The sequence below is a fragment of the Jaculus jaculus genome, chromosome 10, assembly GCF_020740685.1.
Source record: "Jaculus jaculus isolate mJacJac1 chromosome 10, mJacJac1.mat.Y.cur, whole genome shotgun sequence".
NCBI classification, from domain to species: Eukaryota; Metazoa; Chordata; class Mammalia; order Rodentia; family Dipodidae; genus Jaculus; species Jaculus jaculus.
Genome location: NC_059111.1, coordinates 21349916 through 21368310, shown reverse-complemented (window position 1 = coordinate 21368310; position 18395 = coordinate 21349916). Strand labels below are relative to the sequence as shown.

General features: G+C 52.9%; 1 protein-coding gene across 1 annotated transcript in view; it reads right to left on the bottom strand.

The window, feature by feature from the left end:
* Window positions 1-18395, bottom strand: part of Ccdc33 (coiled-coil domain containing 33) — a 128603-nt gene that overhangs the window by 5576 nt on the left and 104632 nt on the right. The gene's annotated exons all lie outside the window — the stretch shown is intronic.

Below are 18395 nucleotides of genomic sequence, written 5' to 3'. Positions count from 1 at the left end.
CTCCCCCGGGGAGCCCATCTCTCATTTGCCCCCCCAACTCACTCAGGAGGTAGTGGGCCACTCCTAAGAAAGATCAAGGGGTAGGAGGAGCCCCGGGCTGGGCTCCCAAGTCCCAAGGAGTGTTCAGGGCTTGGTTCCCATCCCTCCTGGGAGGGGAGTTAGGGCGGCCACATCATTGTGCCCTTCCAGGAGCCACATGACTCCTATAACGCCAAGTCAGGGGGAAGTCAGTCAGGGCTACGCTATTAGGTGAGGAAGCCTTTGGGCAACACACTCTAAAGAATCGAGGCCGCATGTCCAGGTCTTGAGTGAATCATAGGCACGTCTTTATCTTCTCCCTCTTCTTGCTCCATCTTCTAACTCCTCTCTCCTCCCATCTCACATCACTCCATCTGGAAGCACCTTTCTAACTAGTCTCCTATTTTGATGTCACCTTTTTTTGCTTGTTTGGTTTATCAAGGTAGGGTCTCACTTTAGCTCAGGCTGACCTGGAATTCACTATGTAGTCTCAGGGTGGCCTCGAACTCATAGCAATCCTCTAACCTCTGCCTTCCCAGTGCTGAGAGTAAAGGCGTGTGCCACCACGCTGGGCTGATGTCATCTTTTCTCTTTCCGCTATTATTGTGTAGGTAGTGTCAGCCGCTGTGAGGCCACTTTGTGTCTAGATGACAGCATTTGTAAGCACTCCTCCCCGTCTTTGGCTCTTACATTCTTTTAGCCATCTCTTCTGCAGTGGCCCCTGAGACTTGGAGGGTGTGATAGAGATGTCTCACTTAGTGCTGAGCACCCCACTGTCCCTTCTCAGCACTGTGGGAGTTTTAAGTCACCCCAGTGGTCACTATCATCTGAAAAGAGAAGCTTCTCTAACCAAAAGCAGCCTCTTCTTTTCTTTCTTTCTTTCCTTTCTTTTCTTTTTTTTATTTTTATTTTCGAGGTAGGGTCTCACTCTAGCCCAGGCTGACCTAGAATTCACTATGCAGTCTCAGGGTGGCCTCGAACTCATGGTGATCCTCCTACCTCTGCTTCCCAAGTGCTGGGATTAAAGGCATGCGCCACCACGCCCGGCTTTTTTCCCCCTTTTTCATTTTGAGCATGGTCTCATTAAGTTGCCCAGGCCAGCCTTGAAACTCACTCTGAAGTGCAGTCAGATCATGGACTTGTAATCTAACTGCCTCAGCCTCACAAGTTGCTGGATTTACAGGCTTGTGCCGTCAGGCTGGCTTGAGTCTGCTCTGAAGTACCGGGTGAGGCTGTTATGATGCCCCCACGTGGTACCTCAAAACATACTGAGAACTGGTAAAAGCAGGCCTCAGAAAAGAATTATCAGTGTGATCCCAATGTGAGGTAAAAAACTAGGTCTGCCCTTGGATTCTTAAGGCAATTAGTAAGCTCAATTTATGTGCATTTGTTTTATAACCAGAAATTCCTTGTTGTTAACTGAAAAAAAGTTTCATGAATGGAATTTCTTCTTTTTTTATGGGGGGGTTGGGCATGCTAGGATCTCTAGTCACTGCAAAAAAAAACTCCAGACGTGTGCGCCACCTTGTGCATCTGGCTTATGTGGGTCCTGGAAAATCGAACCTGGGTCCTTTGGCTTTGTAGGCATGCACCTTAACCACTAAGCCATCTCTCCAGCCTCAAATGGAGTTTCTTAAGTCAAAATATATAAGATGGAGCCAACCTATGAAACCAGAAAGGTCCTAGGAGAAGAGGGCTCAGAAAGGGAAGGGGACGAAATCCGGCTCGCTTGGATTGTCTGGACTTCAGGCTGTGGGAGGCTTTGCTCCTGTGGCCGTGGCCTTCCCAGGCACCGAGAGGCAGAGCTCTGCCCCCAACTCCTGCCGGGACCCTGCTGCTTTGGGACCCTGCTACTTTCCTGTCACTGCCTCCCACCTGCTGCATGGTGGGCCACTGCTTCTAGGGGAGGGGTCCCTAGGCCAGCGGGGGGGGGTCATTGGATACCACTTGTCATCTGCCACTATCTAGCCTTCTGGCTCGACTGCCTCTGATGGGTGCCAGTCTTGGCTCTATCTGCCCAGCATCTGCCACAGCTTCTCCAGATCTGAGCCCATCTGGTATCCTCAGACTAACTGGGACACAGAACCCAGGAACGAACGCACGCAGCTTTAAGGTGAGGCCCAGTTTAGAAGCCCAGCAGTGCCAGGGACACTGTCGGTGCTTGGAGCACTTGAGTGGCAGATGCTCAGGATTCCGGGAAGCTCAGGCTGGATGTAGGAACCTCCTTCCTGCCAGGCCTCTGCCTAGGCAGGTGTAGTTGGGAGATGCCATTCTCAGCATGTCACATTTATTTTTTTAATTTTTTTTTGGTCATTCTTTATTGCAATCTTTTTTAAAGTCTAAAAAAAAAATTATCAGAGGGAGAGAGAGAATGGGCGCAACAGGGCCTCTAGCCAGTGCAAACAAACTCCATATGCATGCGCCACCTGTGCATCTGGCTTACATAGGTTCTGGGGAGTTTAACCTGGGTCCTTAAGCTTCTCAGGCAAGCACCTTAACCGCTAAGCTATTCTCTCCAGCCCATCATGTCCCATTTCAGCTCTGATGGCTGCTTTTGTCAAGAGACCCCCTTCTTCCTTTTGTTGGCCTGGGCTCACTGGTCCCTTTTTATGCTGTAGTCTTTACTTTATGACAGCCCAGGAGAGGCAGAGAGAGAGAGAGTGAGAGTGAGAGCGAGAGAGAGAGAGAGAGACAAGAAGAAGGAGGAGAAGGAGGAGGAGGGGGAGACAATGGGTGTGCTAAGACCTCCAGTCACTGCAAATGAACTCCAGGTGCGTATGTCTCCTTGTACATCTGGTTTTACATGGGGGAATCTGAACCTGGCTCCTTTGGCTTTGCAGGCAAGCATCTTAACCACTGAGCAACCTCTCCAGTCCCAGCTTATAGTCTTATACTATGACCTTCCCAGTGTCTGGTCTGCAGGTATTAGTTATGAAGAATGGCTTAGAATTGTCGCGACACAGAGAGATGACCACACTCTACTGTGAAACGAAGGAAGTGTAAGGTTCAGGAGTGACCAAGACCACGGAGAGCACTCTGAGGCAAAGATGGAAGTTTTTATTCTGGAAGAAACACAAGCTGCCAGGACTGACTCGCAAGAGCGGAGCGGTCAGCTTGGGGTCACAGATAGTGGGCTTTCTAGGCGCTTCACTTGGGGGAAGGTGAGGAAGGGAAGGAATTCCTTGTTGGGGCAGTAAATCTCTTCTTTACATTAGCCATAAGGTGAGACCAGAAGTGACCTGGTGAGAGATGGGGGGCAGTAAATCTGGACCTGGGGGATTATTAGGCAGGGAGGGATAATGCCTGGACAACTTCTTGAGGAATGTGGATGGCCCACTCCCTTATATCTCTGTCACCCTCCTGCTGTCTTTGGTGACTCCCTTTTGGGAAGCCCATCTTGACCTAACAGAAAGCATGTAGGAAGTAAACATGATCCCCTTCCTAATGGGGTGGGGTGTGTATGTACATAGGTCTGGTCACCCCTTCTGATTAAGGAGCTTGTCCTAAAGAAGCCTCACTGTTCCCCAACTCTATAGTCCTGAAGATGTAAGCAAAACACTGCTCTTTACATGCCTTTACATTTTAAAAAAAAATTTGAATACTATTATTTTATTTTTTATTTTTAATTTGTATTAGCATTTTCCATGATTAGAAAAAAATCCCATGGTAATTCCCTCCCTCTCCCATTTTTTTTAATTTTTAAAAAACTATTTTATTTGTGTGTGTGTGAGAGAGGTGGGGGGGGGCGGGGAGAAAGGCAGATAGAGCGAGAATGGGCACGCCAGGGCCTCTAGTCATTGCAAGCAAACGAATTCCAGATGCATGCACCACCTTGTGCATCTGGCTTACATGGGTCCTGGGGAATCGAACCTGGGTCCTTCAGCTTTGCAGGCAAGTGCCTTAACCACTAAGCCATCTCTCCTGCCCTCTTTACATGCCTTTTGACAGATGATGAAAGCAGAGACGGGAGCAAGGAAGGAAGAGACAGAGGGCGAGCTGAGTTTCCAGTGAGGTGGTCTCTTGTCCCAGTCAATCAGCTCCTCTGGAAGAGGCACGAAGTGTTCTGGGGATTTCTACCTCTGAAACACACTAGCCTTGTCTTCCTCCCTAGGCCCATCGCCCAGGCTTGTTTGGTTGAGAGTAAATCTTCTGCAGGGCACCTGGTGGGACCCTGGCTTGGTCCCTCTCTGGAAGCCAGCGCTCTGAATCTCAGTTTCCCCCACCCGCATGGCCAAGCTGGGACCTTGACATTGCAGTGGGTTGGGAAACCACAGTCTCAGCCAGCAACCCTGACCTCTACCCACAGCCTGGAGTTGAACTGCTCTGAAGGCTGGGCTGTGCGTCATAGCCCGGCCTTGAGAGAAAACACAGGACACATTACTCCATGTTCTCTGTGGCTCTGCTCTGTAGCTGCTGGCCTGCCGTTGGGACGGGGGCAGAGCGAAGACAAGGCATGTGCTCAGGGGCCCTGGCTCTAACGCCACTGTGCCGCCCCTAAACAGCCCCCTGGACCCTCCTTGCCCACCGACACCTCCCATAAGGATCTCAAATTTCAGCACCTGCTGAGATGAGAGATGTCAAGTGGGTTCTAGGTGCGAGTTGAGGGATACTGGTGGTTGCCACACCCATGTCCCCCTCTCTGGTTCTAGAAGGGGAGAAGATGTCTCTGAACCTCACTGTCTTAAACTATGGGGTGGGAAATCAGTCCCTGAGGTCTTCTGTGGAGGGAGGGGCCAAGCGGAGGTCTGACCTGGACTCTGGCAATGGTCACTTCCCTGTGCCCTCTTAGAGTGCTTTAAAACGCTTTTTCTAGCCGGGTGTGGTGGAACAAGCCTTTAGTCTCAGCACTTGGAAGGCAATGGTAGGAGGACCACTGTGAGTTTGAGGCCACCTTGAGACTACATAGTGTATTCCCTGTCAGTCTGGACTAGAGTGAAACCTTACCTCAAAAAACCAAAACCCCGCAACAAACAAACAAAAACCCAGAAAAATCTCACAATTCTAGGGATGGAGGAATAGCTCAGCTGTTAAGGGTGCTTTCTTGCAAAGCCTGCTAATGGCCAGGGTTCAATCCCCCAGGACCCATGTAAAATCAGATCCACAAAGTGGCACATGTGCCTGCCATTCGTTTTCGGTGGCAGGGGCCCCAGTGTGCTTATCTTTCTCTCTCTTTCCCAAATAAGTCAATAAAAAATTTTAAAAATCAAAACATTATCTTAGGGCTGGAGAGATGGCTTAGTGGCGGCGTAGCAAGCATGAAGTCCTGACTTTGATCCCAAACATTCGCGTCGCGCTCACTCGTAACACCAGCGCCGAGGCAGGCAGAGACAGGAAGATGGCCCGGGCTTTTCAGGTCGGCCAGTCTAACCGAGAACCTCAGTTTCCATAAGTGACTCTGTCTCAAGGAAATGAGGTAGAAAAGAGTACCCAGCTTTCTCTGGCCTCTGCCCGTGTGCACAAGGCATGCACATCTATCTACACACTCACCCACACACACCCACACACACACCCCAGAAAGCAAATAAATAAATGAAACCATAGCAACAACAAAACATTGTTTTAGAATGACCCTGAGGCATTTAGGACTGGAAAGTCCGGTGACGGAACTTGATGTTCATTTCCACTGAAGAGGGGTGTGGGGGAAGAGCCTCGGTGCCCTCTCAGTAAACGCATGTGGTGGAGTCTGAGGCGACTCACCCCAGGGAGACTTTTAAACAAATCTGTGGCAATGATGCAACCCAAAGGGCTCTTGAGCCTTCGTGGTACAGATGGGGATATTGAGTTGGTAGTAGTGTGCCCTGGGTTAAAAAACTAACTGTACCACCAGGCGTGGTGGCGCACGCCTTTAATCCCAGCACTTGGGAGGCAGAGGTAGGAGGATCGTCGTGAGTTCAAGGCCACCCTGAGACTACGTAGTGAATTCCAGGTCAGCCTGGGCTACGAGACCTGACCTCCAAACCACAGCAACACGAAGCCTGGACTATGTGCAGAGCAATCAATCTCTGGGTCTTCAGTGCTTGCTAAACACCTCTGGGTGCAGGGCTGGGCCACGCAGGGTCATGAGCACGGGGGGCCTTGCTGCCATACCAGGGTGATGGCAAGAAGTGTCTTGACAGAGGGAGCCTCTTGAGTTTTCTTCTCAGCCTGAAGGCCTTTCATGGCTTCCTGGAGCTGGTGGTGATCTGGGCTGCTCTCAGAGGATGAGCAGGGGGGGACCAGAGGAAGGGCTTCCCAGACAGAGAAGACATGGTGGGGAGGGAAGGGAGGGCAGGAGGGTCTTGGGAGCCTTGTTTCAGCTTCAGGCTACTGGTAAGAGCTCTCTGACTTTCCAGTACAGGGACACATGGGAGGGGGGTGGTGGGCAAGGGCAGTACTGGGTGGGACACAGGGCAACCCATGCCCGCAGGAGAGGGCCAGGCCTGGCAGTGAGTGGGGAGACTGTGGTAGGTAGATGGTGTCTAGAAGGTGTCAGAATGGGTGAATGGTGCGTGAGGGGTTGTTTGAAGACAAAGGGGTTGTCTGTGGGTGAAGGGGAATCTTCAAGATGGGGGCAATGCCAGAGAGGAGGAAGAAGAGGAGTGAGCCAGTTGGCATAGCCAAGGTGTTAGAACTTCCCTGAAGGAGGCCTGGGAGTGCAGAATGTGGTGGTGAGATTGAGCAAGGAGGTGGGTTCCCCGGGAACACCTTCTCTCCTTTGACCTTCTCTGAGGAACCGCTAAACCAGTCCCGAGCCAGGTCGCCCCCAGCGCAGCTCAACGTGTAGTTAGCTTATGCAGCCGGCAGAGGGCAGCCGCCTCCCACTGATGCTCTGGCATCAGCCTGCCTCCAAAGAATGAGGCCCCTACAGTTTGTGTTGCAGGAAAAGGTGTTCTGTTGGGGGAGGGTGAGGATGGGGTGGGGGTGGGGAGGGCCACTGCCCAGCCCCTGGCACACATATCCTTCCTGTAGGCAGCCCAGCCAGCATTCCTAGACCTCCCATCTCAGATTCAGAGTGCCCTCTGTTCGAGAACCATCCTGGAAAGCTAGCGATGAGGTGAGATGGGGAGGCTGAGGTCTGGGACCAGATCTATCTCGTTGTTATCCCTTCCCACCTACACAGCGGCAGACATCTGAGCTGATACTTGTGTAGGCAGGACACTGAAAAGGACTACACAGCTCGCACTTAAATCTTTGTAAAGAGACAAAATTCTTCTCCCCACATAGCATGCAGCATGGACATTCAGCCCCAGTAGGAAGGCTAGAGGTTCAGGTGTCTCCTGAGAGCCTCCATCCTTGTCTCAATGTCTACCTATAAGGCTAGGCCCTCACTGAGTCTTCTCTACAATGGGTCTGCAGGAGAGGCTTTTCTCTCCTCCTTGCTGGGAGGAAGTTGGCACAGGGCCCGTCCTTTGGTTATTTGGACAGAGCTGCCTCATTCCTTGGTGGCAACTGGACATTTGTTGAGGGAGTGTCCTGTGGAGCACAGGAAGTCTGGGTGGGCCACTCAAGATGTCATCCTGATCTAACGATCTCTGGTCACCAGGGTCTGAGCAAGGCATGCTGGGGGAAGAGAGTTGTCTATGCTGTCCCCAAGGCCTGTGAGAGATAGAGTCCTGGCCCTGGGTCTGGCCAGGCCTGTTCTCTGCGCCCCTGGAACTCTATTCCCCACACATGTCTCTGCCCTGGGGGGAAAAGAGACAATAGAGTATATTCACCTTCTTTCCCCAGTGGGAAAATTTTTTCAGACCACAGGAAGGGGCAGTTTCCTACCCATGACTCCTGGCTACCTAGTCAGATTGCCATAGCCTCCTCTTCCTCCTCCCTCCTTCTCCAGGCAGGCCTCCTGGCCCCCTGCCTCACTTATAGTTGGCTCTCTTCATCCTTCCTCTCTGGTGCAGGAGAAATGACTCATTGAGAGGTAGAGGCCAAGTCCCTTAGAGGGAGACTATTGGCCTTAGAGATCGCAGGAAACAGTAGGATTTTTGTAGCGTCCCTCTCCCTCCCAGAATGCCTGCTGCTGCTGCAGGAGAAGCCTGGCTGTCCTGGGACTGCCACGCTAGGAGGAAGCCCCAGTGGGAGAAAAAAAAAAAAAGCCACGTGAATCAAGCTTCCTGCCTCAGGATGCACTAGCTGGGCCCTGAACTCATCCTGGTCGCGCAACAAGAGCCCTGTCAAACTATAGTCCTGGCCCGCACAACTATGAAGTGTAGTGATTAAAGAAAATACAGCGGCCGGAGGGATGGCTTAGCGGTTAACACACTTGCCTGCAAAGCCAAAGTACCCCGGTTCGAGGCTTGATTCCTCAGGACCCATGTTAGCCAGATACACAAGGGGGGCACACGCGTCTGGAGTTCGTTTGCAATGGCTGGAGGCCCTGGCGCGCCCATTCTCTCAAACAAAAAACAACTGATCGTTTTCAGTGACAAAGTTTTCGAGGTTTTTCTTATGCAGCAACAGGCAACTGGAACAGTCTACCCTGGCCACCTGAACAAACAATCCCCTCCAATGGCTCATCATGCGGCAACTTGGAATTTCAAGGCAACAACTGGTCTCAGCATTAGGCCTCCTTCCAGAATCGAACCCTGGCCCAATCCCCTGGGCCTCTCCTTATGCTCTGACCCGGGCCTTCCCTGACCCATACCAGTGACACTGCTCCCACCATAGTCCGAGGAACACCCAGGCCAATGTCGCAGAATCCCTGGCCCTTGAGTCCTTGGCTACTATCTACCTAGTCAAGTTCCCTTCCTGCACACTGTGGGTGGGGCAATTGTGACCATAGAAAGCAGTGGCCCAAGAAGAAGCCTCTTTCTTCCCCAGTATTCACTTCCACCAGAGGGTAGGCAAGGCAGAGCCCCGAGCCCCATGGCGTGGGTGGGAATACCAAGGCCCAGAACTGCAGAGGGGAGCTTCACTCCCTGAGGCAGGGATCGGAGTGGAGGGGTGAGGATGGAGTGAGGACGGGGCAAGGGGCCCGATGGGGATGTCTCTGCGGTGGGGCCTTGGCTGGGGTTGAGGGAGGGCCTGGAGGAGGCACTGCCCTGATGGCTCCCTTCTTCACCTGCCAAACCTGGTGTGACTCATCTTCTTTTCTTTTTGGACTCTTTCTCTTTAAAAAATATTTTATTGAACTGGGCGTGGTGGCGCACACCTTTAATCCCAGCACTCAGGAGGCAGAGGTAGTAGGATCGCCATGGGTTCGAGGCCACCTTGAGACTACGTAGTGAATTCCAGGTCAGCCTGGGCTAGAGTGAGCCCCTACCTTGGAAGAAAACAAAAAATATATTTTATTTATTTACATGCAGAGAAAGTGAAGAGAGAGAGATAAAGAGAGAGAATGGGCGTTCCAGGGCCTCCAACCACTGCAAACAAACTCCAGATGCATGAGCCACTTTCTGCATCTGACTTTACTTGGGTATTGGGGAACTGAATGGGGATCTTTGCAGGAAAGTGCCTTAACTTCTAGGCTATCTCTCCAGCCCTATTTTTACTTAAAATATTTTATTTATTATTTATTTGGAGAGAGAGAGAGAGAGAGAGAGAGAGAGAGAGAGGGAACTCCAGATGCATGTACCACCTTGTGCTTTATGTGGGCCCTGAGGAATGGAACCACAGGTCATCAGGCTTTGCAAGAAAGTGCCTTTAAACTGCTGAGCCATCTCCCCGCCTGCTTTTTTTTTTTTTTTTTCCGAGGTAGGGTCTCACTCTAGCCCAGGCTGACCTGGAATTCACTATGAAGTCTCAGGGTGGCCTCGAACTCACAACAGTCTTCCTGCCTCTGCCTCCCTAGTGCTGGGATTAAAGGTGTGTGCCACCTGGCCCGTTTATTTTCTTTTTGAAATGGGTCTCACATAGCTCAGGCTGACCTGGAATTTGCTATGTGGCTGAGGATGACCTTGAATTTCTGATCTTTCTGTCCCTACCTCACAGCGCTGCCAACCGTGCCCGGGTTTATGTGCTGCTAAGGAATGGAACCCAGGGCTCTGCACATGCTAGGAAAACACCCACCAACTCAGAGTCACCTCCACTCCTCTTCCTCCTACTCCTTTCCAGCAAGGGCAGGACTGCAGCTCTGTTGGGATGAGGAGACCCTTGTCCTTAACTACCAGAAGGAAGGTAGGAACTTGCCACTCACACCATGGAAGAATAAATACGAGGGAAGAAGGGAGAATGGGGTTCCTGGAGGGGTTGGGCTTGAGCCTGGCCTCAGGAGGCAGAGGCGGGATGTGAGTAAATGGGGTAGAATCATCCCTGAATGCAGGGTGCAGGCCAGAATGACCACATAGGCATAGGAGGAGGAGAGAGAGACAGAGAGAGAGAGAGAGAGAGAGAGAGGGAGAGAGAGGGAGAGAGAGAAGGCAGCACTGTACCCAGATGAGTCTTGGCCAGTTAGGTGGAGCAGGCCCAGCCTGCCTGGCCAGCCAGAGAAGTGGTGACTGGGTTGCCCAGCCCAGGAGCTCTGTTTTGGCACACAGGGAGCCAAAGAAATTTCTAGAAGGGGGGCCCTGCTCACCCCAAATCCTGCTTCTCAAATAATTTCTCCTCCACTGCCAGCTGAGCCTCCCAGCCACAACAAATCCATGCAAAGTGCTCTTCATTCCAAACCCGTTCCTCGGTGCTAAGGAGGCCGCCCTCCCAGGGGTGGGGGGAGAGGCCATGGATTCTTTGTTTAGCCCAAGGTTACAGCAAAGAAACAAAAGCTGTGCATTTTCCATTTTCCCCGTCCTTTCTTCCCCTTCCCGCAGCGGCAGAGACGGGCAGAGTGCAAGCTTTTGTGCTTGGCTTCGTGAAGCTCCGAGGGGCAGCAGGGCCTTGGCCCGCAGCTGACCCTGGCCTCTTTTTCTAATTGGCCCCTGCAGGAGCCAGAATGGCTAATTGGGTCAGGCCAGGACCATGGAGCTGAGGCTATTAGTGGGGGGAGGGGGAGAATGGGGGTGCGGCTTCCAGACCTTCCGTTCTCATCCTCTACCCGCAGGCCTCCTAAACCATGCCCAGCCTTCAAGGCTCCACTGTGGGCCCTCTTCCTCCAGGAAGACCCTGGGCCATCCCGAGCCTGGCCATCAATAGTCACTCCTTCCCTAGGATGTGGCTCAAAGTGTTTGTTTCTTCTAACAGCGACTTAGATCCGAACCAGTCTTTGACCCCTGTCCAGGCGGGTCCAAAGCTGGCACTCAGGAGGCTACATAGGAGAAGGGCCACCCCCACAAGTGGCTCTGCTCACTCTTCCACTAAGAACCTTTCTCCTCTGGTCACCTCTTTGCAGAATTCCCTTGGTAAGAGCATCCCATGGGGTGAGTCCATTCCTGGCTTCTCATGTCTCTGCGCACGGCTCTCTGGCTGCCAGAGTCCCTCACGTCTCTGCGGCCCCTCATCTGCACGCTGTGGGGTGATGTCGCCTGGGCTGGAGCTCTGGGCTTCTCAGCATGTGCTTTGGCAACTGGGGCTAGAGGGGAAAAGGTACTATTGCTAACCAGGTCAAGCCCTGGCCTGGGCTTGGTCATCTTCCTCTTACAAGCTCCGTCTACCATCTCCACACCCTCGTCTGCACTATTAACAAGCCTCTCCAGGCTAGCCCAGGCTGTGGTCTCGGCTAGACCTCCAAGATGCCACAGCTCAAATCAGTAGGAGACAGTGGTCACTTTAAGGGATTTTCCCAAGAAGCCTTGCTTCCCTCCCTGTCTGGATTGTGGGTGTGGGCTTACATGGCCTGAGCTGCAGAAGGTTCTATGACCATAGGCCTGTGGGATCCTGTGCTCTGGCCCTATTTCACCTTGCCTCCCACTTGTATAGACTTTGGAGTACCTCTGCTGGTTGCCTGGCAACTACCGCTTACACACGTGCCCCGGCTGGGCTAGCCAACCCACCACCTCCCAGGATCAGTGGGTATGGGGCAGACTTACGGAGCAGCTGTCAGTCAGGCCTGGGACAGCCTTGGGCACTGGAGGGTCTGGGGCCCCTTGCTCCATTCCTGTTCCCTAGGATGGGTCCCCAGGGACCGTTGCTACAACAAGTGCCTGCCTTGTGACCTGGCCCAGCCCTGAGCTGAAGACAGGCAGGCCCCGGGGGGGAGGGGGGCTCTTCCTCCCCCTGTGTTCTGGGGTACGGGACACTGGGGTAGAGTGGTGGGAAGCAGACTAGGGTCACTCCTTAATTAGGGAACTACAAAGGAAATGAGGGGGGGGGACTGTGGGGTTTCTTCGGGACTCTGAGTTTCTGATTCCCCCAGTCTGCTCTCTCACTCAACAGTCCCTGTCCTTTATTTTCTCCCTGATTTTTGCCTCCTGATCCCCCCCATTCCTCCCCTATGCCCCTTTCTCTCCCATCATCCTCACCCTCTCTGTACTGGAGTCTCTTTCTCTCTCCCTCATCCGTCCATCTATCCAACCATCCATCCATCCATCCATCCATCCATCCAGCTATCTATCTATCTATCTATCTATCTATCTATCTATCTATCTATCTATCTATCCATCCATCCATCCATCCATCCATCCATCCATCCATCCATCCATCCATCCTCCTCAGTTCCCCCCATTTGCACCCTCCCCAAACAGCCTAAATTGGGCCCGCCTTCCTCCAGCCAGCAGAGGGCTCCGGGTCCACACCCCACCCCTGGCCCCAGGGGCCTCCAGCTCGGCTTTCCGGATGCATTCCTTTCCCTCTAGTTCAGCGCAGACATGGGTGGATGTTTGTGAAAGGAACTCTCTGGGAAGCAAGGGAAAACAAACCCAAACGCCCCAATCCATCACCTAGAAACGCCTTGCTAATGCTTCACTGAGGAGGCAGCCGCAGCCCGTCATCTGTTCCAGCTGCCTGATGGGCTGCCTGGACCTCCGCCTAGCGCCCCAGGGTAGAGTTGTCACCCTGGCCCAAAGCCTTTCCTGACAGGTCTCCATAAGGACCCAGCGAGATGCTCAGCAGATGCGAGGAGCTCGTGAAGATGTGGTTACCAGCTCAGGGAACAGTGACGGCCGTCGCGATTCTCTGGGATCTCAAGGGTGGCATAATAATAGTCTCTGAGTGGACAGTCCAAGACAGACAACTGTTTCAAAATCTCTACCCTTGGACCTCTGGACTTGGTCAGTGTTGGGGGCGCGGGGGTAGTCTCCCAACTTGCAGGTCTCAGGTTTTTAAAAACTTTTAATATTTTTACTTATTTATCTATTTATTAGACAGAGGGAGAGAGTGAGAGAAAGAGGGAGAGAGAGAGAAAGAGAAATGGGCAATTCGGGGCCTCCAGCCTCTGCAAACTAACTCCAGATGCATGCACCACCTTGTGCATCTGACTAATGTGGGTCCTGGGGAATCGAACTTAAGTGCTTGGGCTTTGCAGGCAAGTGCTTTAACCACTAAGTCACCTCTCCAACCCCAGGTCTCAGTTTTCACTTAATTCAGACTTTCTTAGTGGAGTTCCTTCCTCCATGCAGTAGGGAAGGGCCAGGAGGTTGGACAGGACAGTTTTCACCCTGCTTGGTAGCTCATATTAGAGCTGGCTGGAGAGATAGGAAAACACTGGGCACTGCTACTAATTAGCTTGGTCAGGTCACTTCATCTCTACGCCTTGGTTTTCTCCTCTGTAAAATGGGCCACTTCACTGTGCCCATTGCAGAGGGGCGGTGGGGGCACTACTTAAGGTCGTGTGTGTGGGGGGAGTCAAGCTCTGGGGTGCATGCCTTGGTACAACACAGACGTAGCTCTAGAAATGGTACTCCCTACTCAGTGTGACTTGTTGTGGAGGGGGGGGGGCTTGAGTGGATCCAGTACTCCTCTCGAAAATGAAGATGAGGCTTGGTGGGGAGCCACCCTCCTCTCTGACAGAGTCACTATGGATGTGGGCCCTAAGCCACCTGGTCCTTCCCCTTGGGCCTTCCCACCTGGGATAAGGACTGTTGCCCCTGCTGTGTGCCCTTCCCTTCCTGAGATGCGGGAGCCAGAAGCCCAGGGAGAAGGCATCATGCCACAGATGGCAGTCCCCTTCCCAGCCAGCCCTCAACCTCCCTCCCCACAGGGACCCAGACTCCCCCGCCTTGCTGCACGGCCGATCGATCCATGCACTGCCATCCTCGGGGCGTGCCATGAATTTTTCATCAAAAGCCTGTAGACTTTGGGAAATGCACAATTAGAAACACCATCAATAATGCACCACGTGGAGCCATCGATGGGGTACAGCCAGGCCCTGGACGTGACTGTCTTGCAGCTTGCGCTTGGCAGGAGGCGGGGGTGGGGGGTGTGGGGGGGAGGCAAGTGTACCTTTAGAGGTCCAGCCCTAGACACAGGAGTGTGGAGGCTCAGAGTCATGGACAGCCTCACCCTTGGCCGCTTGAAACCTGCTCTTACGGAGCCCAGGTTGGCTCTAGAGAGATCACCTTGGTCTTGGGTGCTTAATCAGTAACGTGGGTGGTGTGAAACTCTGCAGACCCTTCCCTACCCTAACGCATGGTGAGGAGGCAGACAGGCAGTGTGTGAGGTCTGGCTTCTTTATGTACCTGGGGAGCCAGGCGGGGCTGAGCAGGTAGGGGAAGGGAGAACCGAGACCTTGGTGGCGTCGGGGATCTGCTCACATGTCCTTCCCCTAGCCTGGCTGGCGAGGTCCTGGGCTCTCCAGGTTCTTCACCAGTGACTTCCCTGCCTACCCACTTCAAAGCTGCCTGCCTTTGTCCACGCAGTCCCTCCACCACAGCAACAGAGGCACCCTGGCTCCGGCTCTGCAGAGCCCTCCTGATGACAAATGCTTCCCCCCCACACACACCCTGCACGTGCTCCACCCTCCTCTGCGCCCGTCCGTCTGTCCCTCCTTTCTGAAGTCTAGAGCCTGACGCCGGCAGATGAAGAGATTACCATCACCTTATGTGTGCTTAAGACTGCCAACATGCCAAACCCACCTCGCCCCCAGCAACCTAAGAAAGTCATCTCAAGCCGGGGCATGGTGGAGCGTGCCTTTAATCCCAGTCCTCGGGGGAGGCAGAGGTAGGAGGATCGCTGTGAGTTCGAGGCCACCCTGAGACTGCATAGTGAAATTCCAGGTCAGCCTGGGCTAGATGAGACCCTACCTCAAAAAGCCAAAAATAAATAAATAAAAGTCACCTCTAGTCCATTCTACATTGGAGGTGAGGGGTCTGTCCAAGGAGAGGAGTTACTTTTTTTTTGAGCGTTTATAAGCATTTATTGACAATTTTCATAATTACAGACAATAAGCCCTGATAATTCCCTCTCCTCCCCCAATTTCCTCTGCACAACTTTGCTCTCCATCATATCCCCTCCCTCTCTCCATTAGCCTCTCTTTTATTTTGATGTCATCATCTTTTTCTCCTATTATGAGGGTCTTGTGAAGGGTCTGTGACAGCATAGATATTCAGGCCAATTTCTGTCTGAACAATTGCATTGTAAGCAGTCCTACCCTTTCTTTGGCCCTTACATTCTTTCTGCCACCTCTTCCACAATGAACTCTGACTCTTGGAAGATGTGATAGATGTTTCAGTGCAGAATAATCCTCTGTCATTTCTTTTCAGCACTATGGTACCTTTTTTTTTTTTTTTCAAGTTAGGGGCTCACTCTAGCCCAGGCTGACCTGGAATTCACTATGTAGTTTCAGGGCGGCCTCGAACTCATGGCAATCCCCCTAACTCTGCCTCCCGAGTGCTGGCATTAAAGGCGTGCGTCACCACACCCGGCACTATGGTACCTTTTGAGTCATCACAGTGATCACTGCCATCTGAAAAGAGAAGCTTCTCTAACCAAAAGTGAGAGTAACATTAATATAAGGGTATGAACATTAAGTAAGGTGCCTACTGGGCAGTTTGGTGAGCATAATATATGTATTTAGCCAGACAACAGCAGGCGTTACACGAGGAGTTAATTTTTGAGCCTACTCCGCAGAGCTGGGCTGTTCTGTGCTTGGATGGCTGTGGCTTTCAACCCATTTCAGCTGGGCAGATGTGGGCTATACCAGGACTCCATCTCTGACCACGGGCCAAGACTCGAGGGAGCTCAGGGTAGATTTTGAGGGTGTTTGGGACCTGAACTGAGCTGGCTGGAGAAGAGCTTTCACTGCTGTTTGCAGGAAGGGCAGGTGTCTCCCTGGCTCTTCTCTGGGAGAAGGGTGGGGAGGGGGCTGGGGAGGAAGAGAAGGAACATTCTGGGGTGGCTGCGCCCTTCCTTTTGGCTTCTGGTAGGCCTCTTTGGGTCTGACCTTTGCTAGGAGGACACTGGCTGGCTCCCAGGGTTCTATGACTTGCACATGGGTTCTGTATGTCCTGTTGGGGTGGGGGGTGTCTGCCAGAGGAGCTCACACTCCCTTGGGAAAGCCCTCTTCTGTCAGGAGGAACCTGCTGCATATGAAATGCAAGCGCTCAGGAGCCTCACCCTTTCAACGCCGCAGCCTCAGGGTCCTCACCAGAGCTTGGGACCCGTGGCGGCAAAGAACTCAAGGGAAGGCTGGTGTCACAGGGGCTCTAGGGTGATCCAGGGCAGGGGCGTCCGGGTGATGGGTGTGGGTAAGGAGCCCTGTGTTTATTCAGTGTGCAGCCACACATGGCCCTGGCTGAGGCCATCGCCTGCCCGAGGCCTCCAGACCTTCTTAGAGGGAGGCCACGGTGGCAAGAGGAAGGTCCCTCTGTGGGAAGGGCAGACGCTGCCTTTCTGAGCCCAGGCTAAGGACACCAGGTCCCTCCAGCTCATTACATGCTCTCTGGAGGCCCATTTGGCCAGTCCCTGTGCTGGGCTCGGGTGACACAGGTGACTGCGGCTCGGTCTCTGTTCCCGAGAGTCTCATATTCCAGCGGCCGTGGCAGCAAGTACAGCGTGCTGAGGTCAATCAACATGGCGGGTGCAAGGAGTTCCTCCGCCAGCCTCTCCGCACCCTGGGGTGCAGGCAGGTGGGGGCTGTACTGAAGAGTGTCTCAGAACAGAAGGGCCTCACCCTAGCCCAGGCTAACCTGGAACTCACTATGTAGTCTCAGGGTGGCTTTGAACTCACTGAAATCCTCCTACCTCCGATGGGATTAAAGGCATGTGCCACCACACCCAACTTGAAAGGGAGCTTTTGAAGGATGAGTAAAGATGTGTCAGTCATACAGGTGTGAGGAAGGGGGTTTGTCCTGGGATGGCTGGAACGAAAGAGCCAAGGCGGGGAGCCCCTGGTGTGATGGGGGAGTACACGCAGCTGAGGCTGTGCCGGGACAGGACACCGGGATGAGAGAGGACATGGAGGTCTTGAGTGCCAAAGCAAGGCTCAGCCAAGCAGCCCGTCACAGTCAGGTGAGGTCGGCGGGGCTGAGCTAGATGCCAGTACCAAGCTTGGCTGAGAATTTACGAATACTCTCCCAGGGCAAGACGTGACGACTCTCTCTAAACATACCCACTGTGCTGTTAGGATGGCAAGAGCCCAGAAGAGGTAAGAGGATGCCCAGCCTCTCACAGCTGAGCTGGCTCAGCCTTTCTAGAACGCCAAGGTCAGAACACGGGGCTGTACACAGGGAGTGGTGGTGTGTGCTTGTCTTCCAAGCACTTGACAAGCTCGGGCGGGAGGACCGAAAGCTAGAGGTTTTAAAGCTGGGCTACAAAGAGCTTGAGGCCAGCTTATCATACAAAGTGTGACCCTATCTCAAAAATTAGAAAAAAAAAGAAAGAAAAAAAAAGGACCAGGCACGGTGGCGCACGCCTTTAATCCCAGCACTTGGGAGGCAGAGGTAGGAGGATCGCCATGAGTTCAAGGCCTCTCTAAGACTACACAATGAATTCTAGGTCAGCCTGGGCTAGAGTGAGACCTTACCTCAATAAACAAGAAAACAAGGGGCTCGAGAGATGGCTTAGGAGTTAAGGCACTTGCCTGCAAAGGCAAAAGACCTCCGTTCGATTCCCCAGGACCCACGTAAGCCAGATGCACGAAGTGGCTCATGCATCTGGAGCTTGTTTGCAGTGGCTGGAGGCCCTGATGGGCTAATTCTCTCTGTCTGCCTCTTTCTCTCTCAAATAAATAAATAAATATTTTTTTTTTTAAAAAAAAGGATTCTGGGCTGAGGCCTGGAAGTGCCGTCTCTTCAGAGCCAGAAGGGGCTTAACAACCTTCTAGAAGAAAGGACAGACCAGCTATGCTGCCTGGTCTCAGTTCTCTGGTGGATGTCCACCTGTCTTGGTGTCTCACAGCCTCCACACTAAGGCCATGCTCCACCCTACCCCACCCTACCCCACCCCACCCTGGAGCGCTGTTCAAGGGAACAGGGGCTTGACCATGAGTTTTCAGCACCTCCCCAACCCTGTGATCTAAAGGCATCACTGTTCTCAGAGTAGGCACTTGCCAACCCCAAGTTCGTGGGAGCAGATCTGGAGCCTTCCTCATGGCTGTGGGGGCATGCCCATTCTGGGATCTCCAGGTGTGGGAAGAGGGAGTCTTTTTGCAGGCC